Here is a 14965-nt window from a genome sequence, read left to right as displayed (position 1 = left end):
TAAATTCCTAACTGGGCAGGTCATGGTGGGTAGTCATAACTTCTTTAGGTTTATCTTTGCCTTAAACAAGCCTTGTCTATTCTTTCTGTGCACCTTTGAAATGCCTCTTTTCAGACCCCTCCTTCTAAATTGTGACCACCCTCAAGGGAGCACATAATCTTGTTAAACTATCCCATAATTCAATCCCCCATCTTGCTTTCTCCCACCTTCGTGTAATCTTCCATACCTTCTCTCCTTAATTCCAAATGCATAAAAGAAGGAGCAAACTGACATTCTGTGGAGCATTTGAGATCTTGCTTTCAGGTAATTATTATTAATTTTGGCTCAAATAAACTCATAAAAATTCTCTATAGGTTTGGATGTTTCTTACATTAACATATGTAATTTGAGGGTAGGAATTCTGAGTTGTACCTAGTGTATTTTGTTTATCAGTATTGCTAATCAAATAATAGGCTTCCATGCCACCCTGAACACACCCGATCTTCTCTGATCTTGGAAGCTGAGCAGGGTTGGGCCTAGAAGGGAGACCACCTAGGAATACCAGGTGCTGTAGGCTTTAAAGAAAAAAAAATAACTAGAACTTGTTGAGTTTTTACTACGTGCCTAGTACTGTACTATACCCTTTACATGGTTTGGCTTAATTTTTACAAGTTCATGAAGTGTACCTATTTAGCGGGCAAAAAAAAATTGAGGTTTAGCGGGGCTAAGTTACTCTCCTGGAATGTAAGTAATGCGCCAAGATTTTAATTCAAATCTGTTTTATTTTAGAGCCTGTGATTTTTCTGAAGTCCTTGTTTGTTACCATTATGTTGCTCTGTTTTGTTTTTATTATAGTAGGAGACATTTATTGAGAAAAATAAAGGGAAAACCTCCAAATCATCATTTCACAATTCATTTTTCTCAACATTTTGTGTAGTCCTTTTCCAATCTTTTAAAAATGTACATACATATTTAATAACTGTATCAGTTAGTTATTGCTGTGTAACAAAAATATCCCAAAACTTAGCAACTGAAAGCGACTATTTATTTTTCTTCACTGTGAATGATTTGACTGGGAAATTCTGCTGACCTGGGTCAGGTTTGGTTACTCTTGGCTGGGTTTACTCATATGTTTGTGAGCAGTCATCTACAGGCTAGCTTGTCTAGGATAACCTCAGCTGGGACAACTCAGTTTCCCTCCATGTGTCATTCACATCCCTCCGGCAGGTTAACCAGGGCATTTTTGGGGCATGTTCTTGTTAAAGAAAAAACCACAAGCCAAAATGGCATCCCTCATGCTTGAAAGTCCATGGTACTGAACCTACATTTGATAACTGATCTAATTACAGTTCCAACTTCTCCTAGAAACTTAATTAACTAGACTGGAATTTTCTGGTCAAGCACCAGTAATCTGTCACCTAGGCCCTCTCCACTCCCCATACAAAGAAGAGGCAATCTACGTGATAAAAACCCATCCCTTTTTCTTCCTTCAAAGAAAAGCCAGGCCCAAAAATAATCCTTTCTTTTCTTTTGTCAAGAGAGCCCTTCTAGTTGATAGATGGGATGTGTCTGATTCAGGAATCAATTTATTAAAGCCAGTCAGATCTTCAAATTTACTGAGTTGAATTTTATCTTTTTAACATTCTCATAATGATCACAAAGAAGCAAGAGAAGAAGCAGGAACACGGAGACACTTTTTCAAATCTCTACTTGTGTCAAGTCTACTTGTGTCAAGTCTATGATAATAACCAGTGAGTCACATGGTTAAAATCAGATTCTGCAAGAGGGTAGAATTATGGACTCTACTTCTGTTATGAAAGGAATTACAAGTTCACAAGACACAGTGGATATAGAAAAGGGTGAAGATTTGGAACCCTCAGTGTAATTTACCAAGAACTTCCCACAATTATTTATGTTTTCCCTCCACGCAAAATATGCTTACCCCACTTCAAGGCCCCTCAAAAGGCTCATCCCATTATAACATTAGGCTTAAAGTCCAGGATCTGGTAACTTACATCAGGTCTGGATGTAGCTCTTGAATGGAATACCTATGATCTAAAAAGACAAGTTATTTACCCCATCCCACTCCCAAAAAAATACAACGATGAGTCAAGGACAAAATAAACACAATAGATACTCCCCTGAAAAAGAATAAGGAAGAATAGCGGGCAAAGACCAGTCACTGGTCCATAATACTTCTGAAATCAGCTGGGCAAATCCGGCCAGGTCCTCCTACTCTGGGAATGGGGACTATTCCTTGATTAGGCCTGGCTCTACTCCCTCAGAGTGGCTCCCCAGTCCACTCTTCCATGGCCTTTGGTTCTTTCTTTTTCCGTTATGTTCCTTGTCTTCATTGGAGGAAACAGCCTTCAATGGTAGCTGAGAAACTTCCTCGGCTTGCTTTCTCCTGATGAAAAGTAGGCATCCCAGAGGCCTTTGTTCAAGTTGAATACTTTCATTCTCTGTTTGTCTAGACTAGCAGTACTTTTAAGGATACAATACTCTAAAAAAACTTTGGAGTTATTTTATTTTACATATCTAATTGGACTCCACTTCATGCACCAAGAACCACATCCCAAATTCTCTTGGTATAGGGCACTGCAGGGGATAATGCCTTTAAAATTCCTAGAGGAACTTTTGTTCAAAGAAGACAGTCAACGAGGCCTTGCCTTGCTTTCTCAAAGGACTTAACACTCTTCAGTCACAGTTCTAAGGCTATTTCTTACTTTGATAATCTTTATTGACCTAAGAGCTGAGAATGAGAAATAGTTTTATTTTCCAACCCAGAAAATTCTGCTTCCTTCATGTTTCCTCCAAATTCTGCTTATAAATTGACTAGCTCTTCCTTTGCTCACCTCTTTCTTATAAAACTTATCAGACACAGTAAGAGCCAGCTGACACTTTCATCATTCTGCCTGGAGAGTTTTAGCTCAAAGTTGCAAGTTCAGTGGGTACATTTTCTATCATGGTGACAGTTTTACCAATTGTTTTGCTACTGTATTACTTGAGTTGCCATTTCCCCACCTTCTTTAACATTTTCTTCACTGTTTTCCAGCCTCCCCTGCCACTTAGCCTCAAAGTCAATGCCACATATTTTAGGTTTTTGTTATAGTATCACCCCACTTCTGGTACCAATTTCTGTATTGTTAAACTAAATGCAACTGAGTAAATCTGAGGATCTAATTGGCTTTATTCAATGACTCATTGGGCACCATTTCATTTAGAAAATAGAAAGGAGCTCAGAGGAGCTGTACAAAATGGAAGACTTTTATAGGCAAAAAAAGGTTGGAAAAAGAAAGGTTCTAACAAGGAGTGGATTGTATTAGGCAAGGTCATCTTCCTTTGGGGGAAGGGCAAGGGTTTTCATGCAGATTACTAGTGCTGATCAGTTGATTCCAAATTGACTGATTAAAGGTCATATTCCTGTGGTAGGTTGGAACTGCAATTAAGTCATGGTTTGCTGATATAAAGCTTAGCACAAGTGACTCCATTTGGGGCCTTTTTTTAAAAACAACAACAACAACAACAACAACAATAACAACAACAACAACAAAACCCAGCATCTATTAGCTATTGCTGCATGTGAGTGCCAGGCCCAGCTGGTCCCAGGTCTGGCTGTGATCCAGGTTCCTGGCTAGGAATAGGAACAGGATTTGAAATGTTACATTAGCGTAGTAGGGCCCCTGCACCTAAAATATGTAAATATACTTCAGCTTCTTGTACCGCGCCTGTGTGGCTGAATACCACTACTGTATTCTGCTATGTAGTCCCCTGGAGAGCAGAAGGGGAGCATGAGAAGGGGAGCACAAGAAATAGGCGCAATACCATGCTCCCCGCAATAGAATCGCACCTTCTACAATAGAACTGTGCTCTGCACAATAAAGTTGGTGCCCGCTGTTTCATTCTCATGCCGGCCTCTTGTGCATTCTTCCAACCGGATGTCTCACCATCAAACTTTCCCTCCTTGATCAGCTCAGCGCTGATACTGTATAACAAACAATCCCAAACCTTAGTGGTTTAAAACAATAATCATAGATTATTTCTCACAGCCAATGGTCAACTGAGTGGTTCTGCTGATTTAACTTTAGCTTACTCCTGCATCTTTAGTAAGTCAACAGGTCTAGCTAAAGGCTCACTGGTCTAGGATAACTGCTGCTAAGACAACTTGTGTCTTTCTTGCAATCCTCCAGCCAGTCCAGGCATGTTCTCAGGCTAGACTGGGCATGTTCTTTATAGCAATTACAGAAAATTAAGAGATAAAATGCAAACACATAAGCACTTTAATCTTCTGCTGGCCTCAAGCCTGCTAACATCCTATTTGCCAATGCAAGTTACATGGCCAAGTCCAGATTTAAGGGGTAGAGAAATAGGCTTGCTTCTTTTGTGAGACAGAGGACTTATAAAGTCACAGGGCAAAAGATGTGGATATAGATAGAGGTGAAGAATTGGGATTATTAATGCAATAAATCTATCACAAATTATTATTGAACAATTGGCTAATTTTTCTTTTCTTTGAGAAGCTATCTTGCTCTAAAGCGATTAGATTTAAATCATCAATCAAATAATTTAAGTAGATTTTCTTCTTATAAAGTTTTTCTTAGAATCTTTAACATATCCTTTTCAATATTGACTGAGTGAAATGAAACAAGAGGCTTCATTAGAATTAAATGAAAAAGTTATTCAAAGGTCTTAAGAAAATTCCAGTTTGAAAAACACTGCCAGGCAAAACTCAGTGTTCTGAAAAAAATGAAAAGTTGAGAGTTTTTATGATAAAAAGCACATTCTTGAGAAGAATTGGTCCTGCATTCTTAGTTTGTTGATTGGTGATCTTCCAGATGTCCAGAACTTTTCTATGCTCTTCAGAGGATTATCTATAGGACTTATACATATCCAGGCATTAGCACACATCTGAAACGTTCAAAAGTTTGAGTCCCTAGGCTAAAGTTAAATAAATCATTTTCTTCATGTTTCGGCTCACTTTGATTTTTGTTAGCTTGACTATAGTGACTCCATTTGTTTCTTGACTCTCCTCAAAACAAAAGACACCAGTATATATACTACTTCTATTTTTTAAAGCTGTAAATCATTTTAAAACCCAACTGTGGACGGAATAAGGAGAAGGGTGCCTCTCTAGAGAAAAATGTTTTTCTTCCTTTTCACAAAGCTGCCTCCCTGACATTCCCCCTCTCCTTATATTTGGAAAAATAGACCTTGGAATTTCTCAGAATTAATCTGAGTTTAGGGACAGGTTGTGGCACTAGGAAAGGCAAAGGAGAAATTAACATGTGTTGAGTTCTTATACTTATGACTGACATCTTGTCTGGGCTGTATAGCTCTCTAAGATAACTATTAATATATACATTTTACAGACAAAGCAAAAAAAGTATAAGTAAAAACAAAAAAGTATATTTAAGAAAGGAGAACATGAAAGTATAAGGTAATGGTTAGTTGCTTCATTCACTCTAAAGTATTAATTTTGTTTCTTTGCATAAATAATATACATTAATAAATGTTGCTAAAAAAATTTAACTGCGTGAACTTGAAGATCTAATTGGCTGTATTTGCCATGGGGTAGCATCTCATCTAGCAAGCAGAGATATTCTGAGGAGTAATAAGAAAATGGAAGCCTTTTATAGAAAGGAGGGTGGGGTAAAGAGGTCATTAGCAAAACAAAAATGAAAGTTCATTGGAAGAAAGTAAAAGTTCAGGATGATGATGGCTTCTCATTGGCTGGGCTGAAGCATTTTCCATTGCCTGGGCTTGTTGCTGGGCAAGAAGAAAATCTTTCTGTGGGGTTATAAAGTAGAAACACCTTCCTGTTGGAGATACAAGGTACTGTCCTTTTCTGTTTGAGGTAATTGGTGTGGAGTGATAGGGTGTGAGCACCCCCTACAGGCCTTCCTAACTCCAATTTTAGTTGAGGTTTCCTTCTTTAATTTTCACAATGTTTCATTTAGATCTAACTTTACATTTAGAAGGGTAATAATCAGACTTTTCTTTAATTGTAGAGGCAAGTCAATAAAATGATTACAGAATAGTGGCAAGAAAAACATGTACAGAAAGTATTTTACTCTACCATTTTGGAAAGGAAAATAGAAACGACTAAAAACAAATCCATAATATCATTTTGTATTGTAATATTTAGGGAAAAGATTTTGGAAGATTAAGATATCCTATATGTATTTCGTTTTTAATGTGTCTATAAACTTTAAGATAATTTGGCATATTAGAGAATCTGACAGATTAGTTTTGTAATTTCAAATTGAATTGTGTGATTTATTTCAGGCTTGTGATCTGAAGTTGAGAGTTATGAAATCATTTGACTATGTTTGTAAACAGTATTGAAATCTTTAATATAACTTGATTTGCCATATTTAGAACCTTGAGTTATTAGGTTTATGAGTTATTTACATGTTTAAGATTTTTTCTTCTTTGACTTGTAAATTTGCCCTGTGAAGAATTTGAAGTTCTTGAAAAAAAAAACAAGTTATATTAAATTTGCGAATGTAAATTATTTAAGAGAATTTAATCAGCTAACTTTGTAAATAGCATGAGTCATGTTCCAGCAAATTTAATACATCAAACCTGTGTACTAATCGAACATTAATTAAAAACAAGTTATTTCTATTTTTATACAAAAATTACAAAATTTCAAAATAGAACATCAAAGTTATGCAAGTTAAACTTAAAAATTTTAAGAAAAGTGGTTTGTAAATGTACAACTTTAATTGAAAATTAAATATGAGCAGCTGCAAACAGTTCTTTCTGCTCTCATTCACCTCCTTGGTAGCTGATTACTGCTGTTGTTGGGAATTTTTTCGCTGGGGCTTGTCTTTTACTGTTATTTAACCCATATGAAGGGCTTAGGAAGTACCTGTGTTCTGCAGATTCCTGATACTGAAGTTTGGGGTTCGCCGTTCCAGCAGCTGGAAGAATATGCGAGAAGCCAGGGGCAGATGAGATACAGCTTTATTCAGGCATAGCAGGACACAGCAAGGCACTGGCACAGTTCCAGCTCCCCACAGCTTGCAGAGGCGGGGCTGTTTTTATGTCAAGGTGCATAATAGTGGCTTAAGGCCAGGTACTATAATCAATCATAATCTACAGGTCGTATAGGATGCTGTATCTAGGGTCATCCCAAATGCTGTAGCTAAGGCTGCACTGCTTGGGAACCGCAGGGACTTGCTGGGAGGGAGCCTGACTGCATCCATTTTGTTTGTCAGTCCCCTCACCCAACAGCCTGGCATGCAGTAAGCCTTAAATAAATGTTAGCTATTCCCGGCCCCCTTCCCCCATCATCTCTTTATCCCACAGCATCCACAAACCTCAGTGAATACTCATCGAATATCTTTTCTCTTGATCCTATATTTTCTAGGAGTTTGGCTTACAGGAAAACCTAAATAGAAAAAGCACTTTATTGTAAAAAAAAAATGTCCATTCGCAACAAAATTTCAAAGAACTAAAAATTAGACTATTCCAATAGTAGGGAAATGGTCGAGCAATTTTATTTCTTTATATACCACTTTGATTCAAAGAGGATTTAAGGTGGTTTGCTGAGGCCTGATAAAACCAAAAAGCAAGATAAAATACATTTAAAACAAGGAAGAAAGATAAGGCAAAAGGAAAACAAAGATAGCAGAGTGGGAGGGCCAGGGGTGGGGTTAGCAATACAAAAAAAACACACGTTCGAACGTCATATATCTTGCACTATAAGACTTCCTTTAAGCTTTCTAGCGGTCATTTCAACTCAAATTCGAAACTCGTAGGGTCCATAAACCAAAATCCAACCAATTGGTCTAAAAAAGTTAAACTCTTCTTGAGAGGAAGACCATAAAATATCCTCTTTTGAGTAATTAGAGTGAGGGTCTGCATAATTAATGAGCACCATCCTCAACAGCTTCTTGGAGTGAAAATACAGTCACAAGCGTTTCCCCGAGGATAGGCTGAGACACAATTCGGTGCCACCACTCAATGGAAGGCCCATATTCCCAGGCTTAATCCAAGTAATTTGATACGGAATGAATCAATAATTGATGATAACCTAGTTAATGAACTATTACAATGCATGGCATAGTATGGGGGAGGGAGGGTAGTGTTACATGACAACTTTAAGTGGAAAATTGGAGATGACAAAACACAAAAATATCAAACCATATGTAGGAAATTATCAGAGTAAAATTCACTAAAATGTTATCATAATTTCCGTACATTAGGAGTAACATTGATTTTTTTCTTTCCTATTTTTATCTCTTTATTTTTACTTGTTTCTTTGTTCTTTTTATTTTTTAGTTCCCTTTTTATCTTTTTTCTTTCTATTTTTCTTTAGATGTCCAACAGGAAATACAACGAGAAAAACTATTTTAAAAGATAATTCACATAAAATCTGAACCAGGATTACCCCAAGCCTCGCAGCAGCGCCGCCGCGCGTTCTAACATGAAAAGCCCGAACCTGCGGTACTGGAGGCCTAGGAGAGGCCCACCGAGACGCCGTTCCTCCGCGCAGCCTAGAGAGACCACGGAGTTGGCTGGGGGCGGGACCGTAGATCCTTCTGACTCGTAATCGGCGGGCAGGGCGGAGTTCCGCTGTTCAGTGCAAGTGGGTCGAACGCCAGCAGCGAAGAGCGCAAGACCTGCAGTTTTTACCTCTGTCCTGCCTTCGTCTAACCTTGCTGCCAGCTCCCGAGGAGAGCGGTTGCGGGTTCCAAGTTCCTGGCAGGGTTGACACCGGCTGCTCATCTCCCTGTGCCCGGGTTGTGGGTGCCCTGGCACCCTCGATGTCCTACGACTGTCTCTTCTCAGGCTTGTCCATCCCCCAGCCCTCAAGTTTACACCCCTACATGTCCTTCGACAAGTGGTGATGGGGAACCCCGGGCCATAGTGGACAAACCTCCCGTTCCCGGAACTGGTGACCTTCGTGGTTGTTGATGTGGACTTCAGATGCGAAGAGTGGAGGCGCGTGGACCGCCCTGGGAAGGCTCTCTATACGTACCTGATGCTAAAGAATTGCGGAAACGTCATCGCACTGAGTAAGGACTTGCTTGTGACCCACTGTGGGTCGGACTGGAAGGCTTAACAGCAGTTTCTTCCTCACTGAGTCTTTCTCCGCAGTCGCCCTTCCCGTGTGTTCTGGAACGTGTCAGGGACTGGAGAACTTCCAGAATGTGTCCAGATAGCCCTCTGAGCTCAAGTTTCTTGTTTTTATTTGTTTTTGTTTATTTTAGTCAGTATTTTTTTCTTCTTTATATTATTTTTATGTCAGACAAAAAGTATTGGAATTTGCCTGTGTCCCTTTTTGGGCTGCAAGCCCTCTAGGTTCCTGTGCTGCTGAATTGAGCTGAGCTGTGCGTTCCTGATCCCTCTATTTTGACAGGGAGACATTGGTCCCTGAGGCAAGAGATTTCTACTCTGAGACTTAAGTCTTCTGATTCTTACCTGTTCAAAGTGGGAACTTTTCTAAGCTTTCTCAATTATAGCCTTTCTCAAATTGGAGTTCTCTGTCAAAATTGCCAGCAGCAGGATCCCAGGCTTAGGACTGACTGGGTTTCTAGGGTAGCTGCTCACTGTTACTGTCTTTCAGGGTCATCCAAGACACACACAAAGGACGTGCCTACAAGGACCAAATTATTTTCCAGGTCTCAGTATGATCTGGCACCAGAGAGGGCATATTTCTCCAGCTTTCCCAAATATGTGAAATGAGTCTTTACTTTTGTCACTGTAATTCTGTGTCAAGATGACTTAATTAGGTTAAGTTTGGGGGGACATTAAGGTAGAAGATTCTCACCTTGAGTTTGCCATCTCCTTCCTCTTCCTTGGTAGTTAGGAGTGCCCACCCCAAGTGTTGAAGAAAGTATATAAAAATGGGATGGAGCTGAATTCCACCCTTGTTTTGAAAATGTGGTAGAAAAGAGGTTCCAGGATATCTAAAAAGGAAAACCGGAAACTTAAACCAGGCTCTAACTCTCCATCGTCAGTGTTTCTGTAATGATCACAGAAAATCCTTTGTCTGAGAAGCTTTTTCAGGTTAGAGTGGACAGCAAGAAAGAAAGCTGTGAAGTCTATAGCTAGTCATGGGGAAAAAGGAAAGAAGGAAGCAAATGGAGTATCTAGAGCCAGTGAGGAGGAGCCGAGGGGCAGAACAAAGGGGACAGCTTGCCTGTGGCCATGAGATTGGGGAGCTCACCAGCAGACAGTTGCTCCGATACGCTGATTCCGTAACATGCTGACCCTTTTCTTTGTCCACAAATAGAATTTTCAGTTTATAAACCTGTGATAAGCCATTTTTAAAGATGGGAGGCCTTGTGTACCAGGGCTAGACGAAGAACCACGCCAGATCCATGAGTGCAGGAAGGCCTCTGGGGCTCCCGTCCTGACTTGCCTTCAATTTGTGCTGAGTATAATAAGTAATTCTAAAGGCTTATGAGTTCTTTTGTTAAGGATATAGGCTTATTTTAATTAGTTTTTTCCTCCTGGTTGATTTTACTATTACCAGTGATTATCCAGCCTTTTTCTCTCAGGTCTTACTTTAATTCAGAGTTACTGTGAAGGAAAGCTTAAGATGGGTTTCTTTTTCCCTTCTGCAGTTCTCAATGGATTTAGGATTTCTATTTGAGCAGAGTGTAGCATTTATAGTTCTCATGTACTCTGTTTAAAAATTGCATCTTCATTTTCCTTTGGAATTGTAAGCAGAGTAGAGAATGAGACTTTGGATCTGGAACTCCCAAATTCTCAGAAACCTCATGTTCAGATAAGCACCACTCTGAATCCAGTGGCCCCTGTTCTGACATTGGACTGAGAAAAGGGGTGTGGGTGTTGGCGATGGGGCCTCCAGCCCTCCTTCTCCACCTCTGCCCTCTTAGTGAAATCATAGAGACTTCTAATCCAGGGATTGAGAAGAAGAAGGTTATCTTGACAGGAAAGTTTGGTTTGCCACTTAAAGGTGAAGACCTTCCCTGGATGGTCAAACAACCAAGAGCCTATACTTGTTCTACCCTCACCTGTTTGCTGCGGGATTGGGCCCTGGCCCTAGTGCAGCCCTAGTGCAGGACTGTTGCACTCCCTGTGATCCAGACAGCTTGGGTCCGTCCTTTCCATGGGTTTGCTAAAGGCAAAAGAATAACTTCAACTACTAGACATTTATACAGTTGGAACTCTGTTGCTGAGGTTAACTTAAACATTAGACTGTCGGATTCTCTTTAAAAACTAAATCCGATAAAGTCATTATTTCTATTCATTTTTACCTCCATGCTCTTATGAGTACAGGAGGCCACTAATGATCCTCTCCTGGCCGAAGAATGAAAAATCACAGTTTCCAGAAAAACTAGCTGATCTATTTAAACAGTGCTACAAATTATTAAGTAACCAATTGGAATTATAGACATTAAAATTTAAAGATCACTTTTCCAGGATGTCTCTGAAATCCAAGAGTCTTGAAAGACTCCTTAACATTAGCAAGAACAGTTTTGTGAGATTGAATAATATTTGCTTTTCTGAAGCCGTAGGAGAACAGAGAATTTTTTTTTCCCTCCTGACTTTGCCGTGACTTTTTTCACCCTAACCCTAACCCCAGGGTTGGGAAGGCCCGTAGTTTCAAAGCCAGACTTGGAATTCTGTTAGTACAGGAGGAAGAAAGAGAGGCAAATTTAAGAAGCTCAAAATTCATAACATAGAGAAGAAAAGGGCTACATAGAATATTTACCAAACAGAACATGGGGACGTAACAGAGTCCTGTTTCTCGTCTATAGAATCTGGAGGAGACTTGTTAGGTATAATGCACATCAAATTTAAGTCTTAGCTGATCCCAGCCGCTCAACGTGGCTTTTGAAGCCCCCGGGGTTCCAGTAAGGAAAGGGGAGAGAAGCTGGCTGGTGGGACAGCCCTGACCCAATGAGTTCATGTGGGGCAGCTGCTCAGAAAACACCTCCTCCTGCCCCCAATGGTGGCTGTTATAGTATCAGGAATCTAGGGAGGGACCAGGGAGCTGAGAGAGATCCGTAATCTTTATGGCCTTTCCTTCCAAAATACTTTACTATATCAGTTCTGGGAATCAGGGTCCTTACCCTGGCTCTAGAGGCTCTCTGCTTTCTATCCAGGATTTCGGAGAGGAAGATCCCAAAGTGTTACATGTGGTAATCCTGTGAAATAGGTCTTCTGAATTATTTACTCTAAATGTACACAGCTGTTGGAAGAGGTCTCTTCCCACTGCAGAAGTAGTTTTCAGGTGAAGGGTTGGAATTTACCCTAGGCCTTAGGGAACACTTTCACTTCAGTAGGGTATCCATATATCCGGGTTTGTTTGAGGCAATGCTAGTGAAGTCCCAGTGCCCTGATGTAATTAACTGGCATTCCCTTTCACTCAGAAATAAGAAGTAGCCCCAATAAATCATACGATTCCTGGAATTTTAGGACAGATCACATTTGCTCCAGTATCAGTTCATACTCTGAATTCCCTCCCCAGTCATTCTCTCTGACTGGACCAGCCAGACTAACTTGCCTATAGGCCCCCTCAACTGTAAAAGCCACTAATCCCTTTTTTTTTTTTTTACCACAGGTTGGTTGTGCAATTGCTGTCTGTACTTTCTATATCCATTGATATTATGTGCTTTAACAATATTCTGTCCAAAGGAACACTGAAAAATATTTGAAACCCTGAAACATCCTGAAGAAAATGGAGCATTGACTGGGATGTCCTGTGCCTATAAAGTTCATACTGCTTTAAGTTGTTCTTTTTTGTGACTACTTTAACACACAAATCAGGGCAGCTACAGGATAGATGCGGACCGTTAGTCCAGATAGGATTTTGAAATAAGTTGAATTGAGGTACTTCTGCGGAGTCCACTCTCTCTAGGGAGCCATAACCATCCCTACCCCTTGTTGTCTGACTCCCAGCTGCTTCAGGTACGTTTACATTTCCTACTTGGTAACTTGAAGACTTGGGGGTTTGCGAACTCAGCTATCAATTTCCCTGTCTTTGTTACCTGTTCACATTGAAATGGGATGGAGACAGGCTCCTGTATAAGTGGAGTCACAGGGGACACAGGCCTGGCACTCAGGCGCACACCACCAGATTCACAAAAATTCTAGTGTTAATAGCTAAACTTCACTGAACAACTCCCACTTTGCAGGGACTGCTCTAAGCTTTACCCATCCTGGCAGCCTTAAGGGGGTGGGGTGCTTTATCCCCATTTTATAGGTTAAGAAACTGGCACAGAGAGGCTGATAACTTGCCTAAGGTCATCTGAATGACACTTAAAATTATTGCTGTTTTTCTGGTTATAGAAGTAATTATTGTTCAGTATAGGAAACTTGGGAGGGGGGGACAAAAACCATAAATTTACAAAAGTACAAATTAAAACCGTTTCTTTCTAATTGTACCCTGAGACGTAACCCCATGCTTATGGGTTATGCCGGTTTTTTTTTTTTTTCTTTTTCTGAGTGAATGTTTTTTAAAACACCGCCAGGATCATATGATACATCTGTTTTATAACCTAATTTTTAAAATATCCTGTATTGTGAACATTTTCCCATGGCAATGCTTATTCTGTTACATCATGTTTTTTAATGGCTGCATAGTCTTACACACTTAATTTTGTTCTTAACTGATTTTCCTATTGTTAGACATTTATGTAACTTCCAAGCTGTTATAATTAACCAGCATGCAAATTTACAGTGAGAAATATATCTGGCAAGCAAACACGACTATTTCTGCAAGTTGGTCACACATCTTTACCCTATATGAAAGTATGTAGGAATCAAACTATATCATAGAATTCAAAAAAGGGGCGTTGGTCTTAATAATGGATAAGCAAGCTATGTGATAGCCTGTTAACATGTCCTGTACTTGGATATGTTTGAATAAGGTTGCTTACACTGCGGATATCCAAGGCACATCAGAACAGTGCCTGAATCATGCATGTCAGGGTCTCCTTATTCACACTTGAATTTCTTACATGGCTGTCCATCATGTGTATATACTACCATGTAATCTTTCCCTATAACTTATTTCTCATTTCCTTGTGTGGAGAATCTATATCTTTGTAACATCTAAGTATTTAATTGACAAAATGTATATTAGCTTTACATACTATTAAACAAATGCATAGATTGTTGGAAACCTATTCAGTATCCTTTTCTCTGGGAGACATTTGTAAATTGATTTAATGTGTGTGCATAATTTTTAAATCCAAGCAAAGACTTTGTTTATTGCTATAAACATCCATTCAACTTTTTTTTTTTTCACACCTAATAAGTACCCCTTCCCTCATAAATATATATACTGGTGGGATGGGGCTTAGATGTTATTGAATTTTACTGTGTGGTAGCAATATATTAGTGTCTGCTCAACTACTCTTTTTTTTTCTTGGCAAAAAATAACAAATTTATTTTTTCACAGTTCCGAAAGCCTGAAATTGGTGTCAGTGGCCCAAAATTAAGGTTTTAGAAGGGCCCTGCTCCTTCCAGAGCTCCAGGGGAGAACCTGTTCTTTGCCTCTTCCAGCTTCTGGTGACCACTGGCATTCCTTGGCTTGTGGCCACACTACTCCAGTCTCTGCCTCTGTGGTCACTTCACCTCCTCTTCTGTCAGTGTGAAAATTCCTGATTCTTCTTGTAAGGATTTGCATGGTTGCACTTTGGGCTCACCTGGATAATCTAGGATGATCTTCCCATGTCAAAATCTTTAACTTCGCATCTGCAAAGACCCCTTTTCCATATAAGATATTGACAGGTTCCAGGGTGAAGACCTGTTACCTTTGGTCTTGACTGAACAATATAGATTTTAGTCAATATCTGCTAAAAATACAAAACCAAATCTCTTCATGAGGACACATCAGACAGACCAAAACCAAGGGCATTCTGCAGAGCGATGGGCCTGTGCTCTTCCAAGAAATTAATGTTATAAAAGACAAAAAAGAGTGGGCATCATTGGAGACCAAAGGAGCCTAAAGTGACACATGACAAACTAATACAAAGTGTAATTCTGGATTAGATTG

At 39.7% G+C, this 14965-nt stretch overlaps 1 long non-coding RNA gene across 1 annotated transcript; it reads left to right on the top strand.

Annotated features, from left to right (window-relative positions):
• Positions 1–8346: 8346 nt before the first annotated feature.
• LOC107511969 lies at positions 8347–14093 on the top strand. Its single transcript, XR_001597180.2, has 2 exons — positions 8347–9005; positions 12527–14093. It is a non-coding gene; the product is annotated as an uncharacterized LOC107511969 (long non-coding RNA).
• Positions 14094–14965: the final 872 nt, after the last annotated feature.

This window comes from Rousettus aegyptiacus, unplaced genomic scaffold (genome assembly GCF_014176215.1).
Source record: "Rousettus aegyptiacus isolate mRouAeg1 unplaced genomic scaffold, mRouAeg1.p scaffold_m13_p_1, whole genome shotgun sequence".
Classification (NCBI taxonomy): Eukaryota; Metazoa; Chordata; class Mammalia; order Chiroptera; family Pteropodidae; genus Rousettus; species Rousettus aegyptiacus.
The sequence above is the reverse complement of the archived record's forward strand: the minus strand, read 5'-3'. Positions and strand labels throughout refer to the sequence as shown.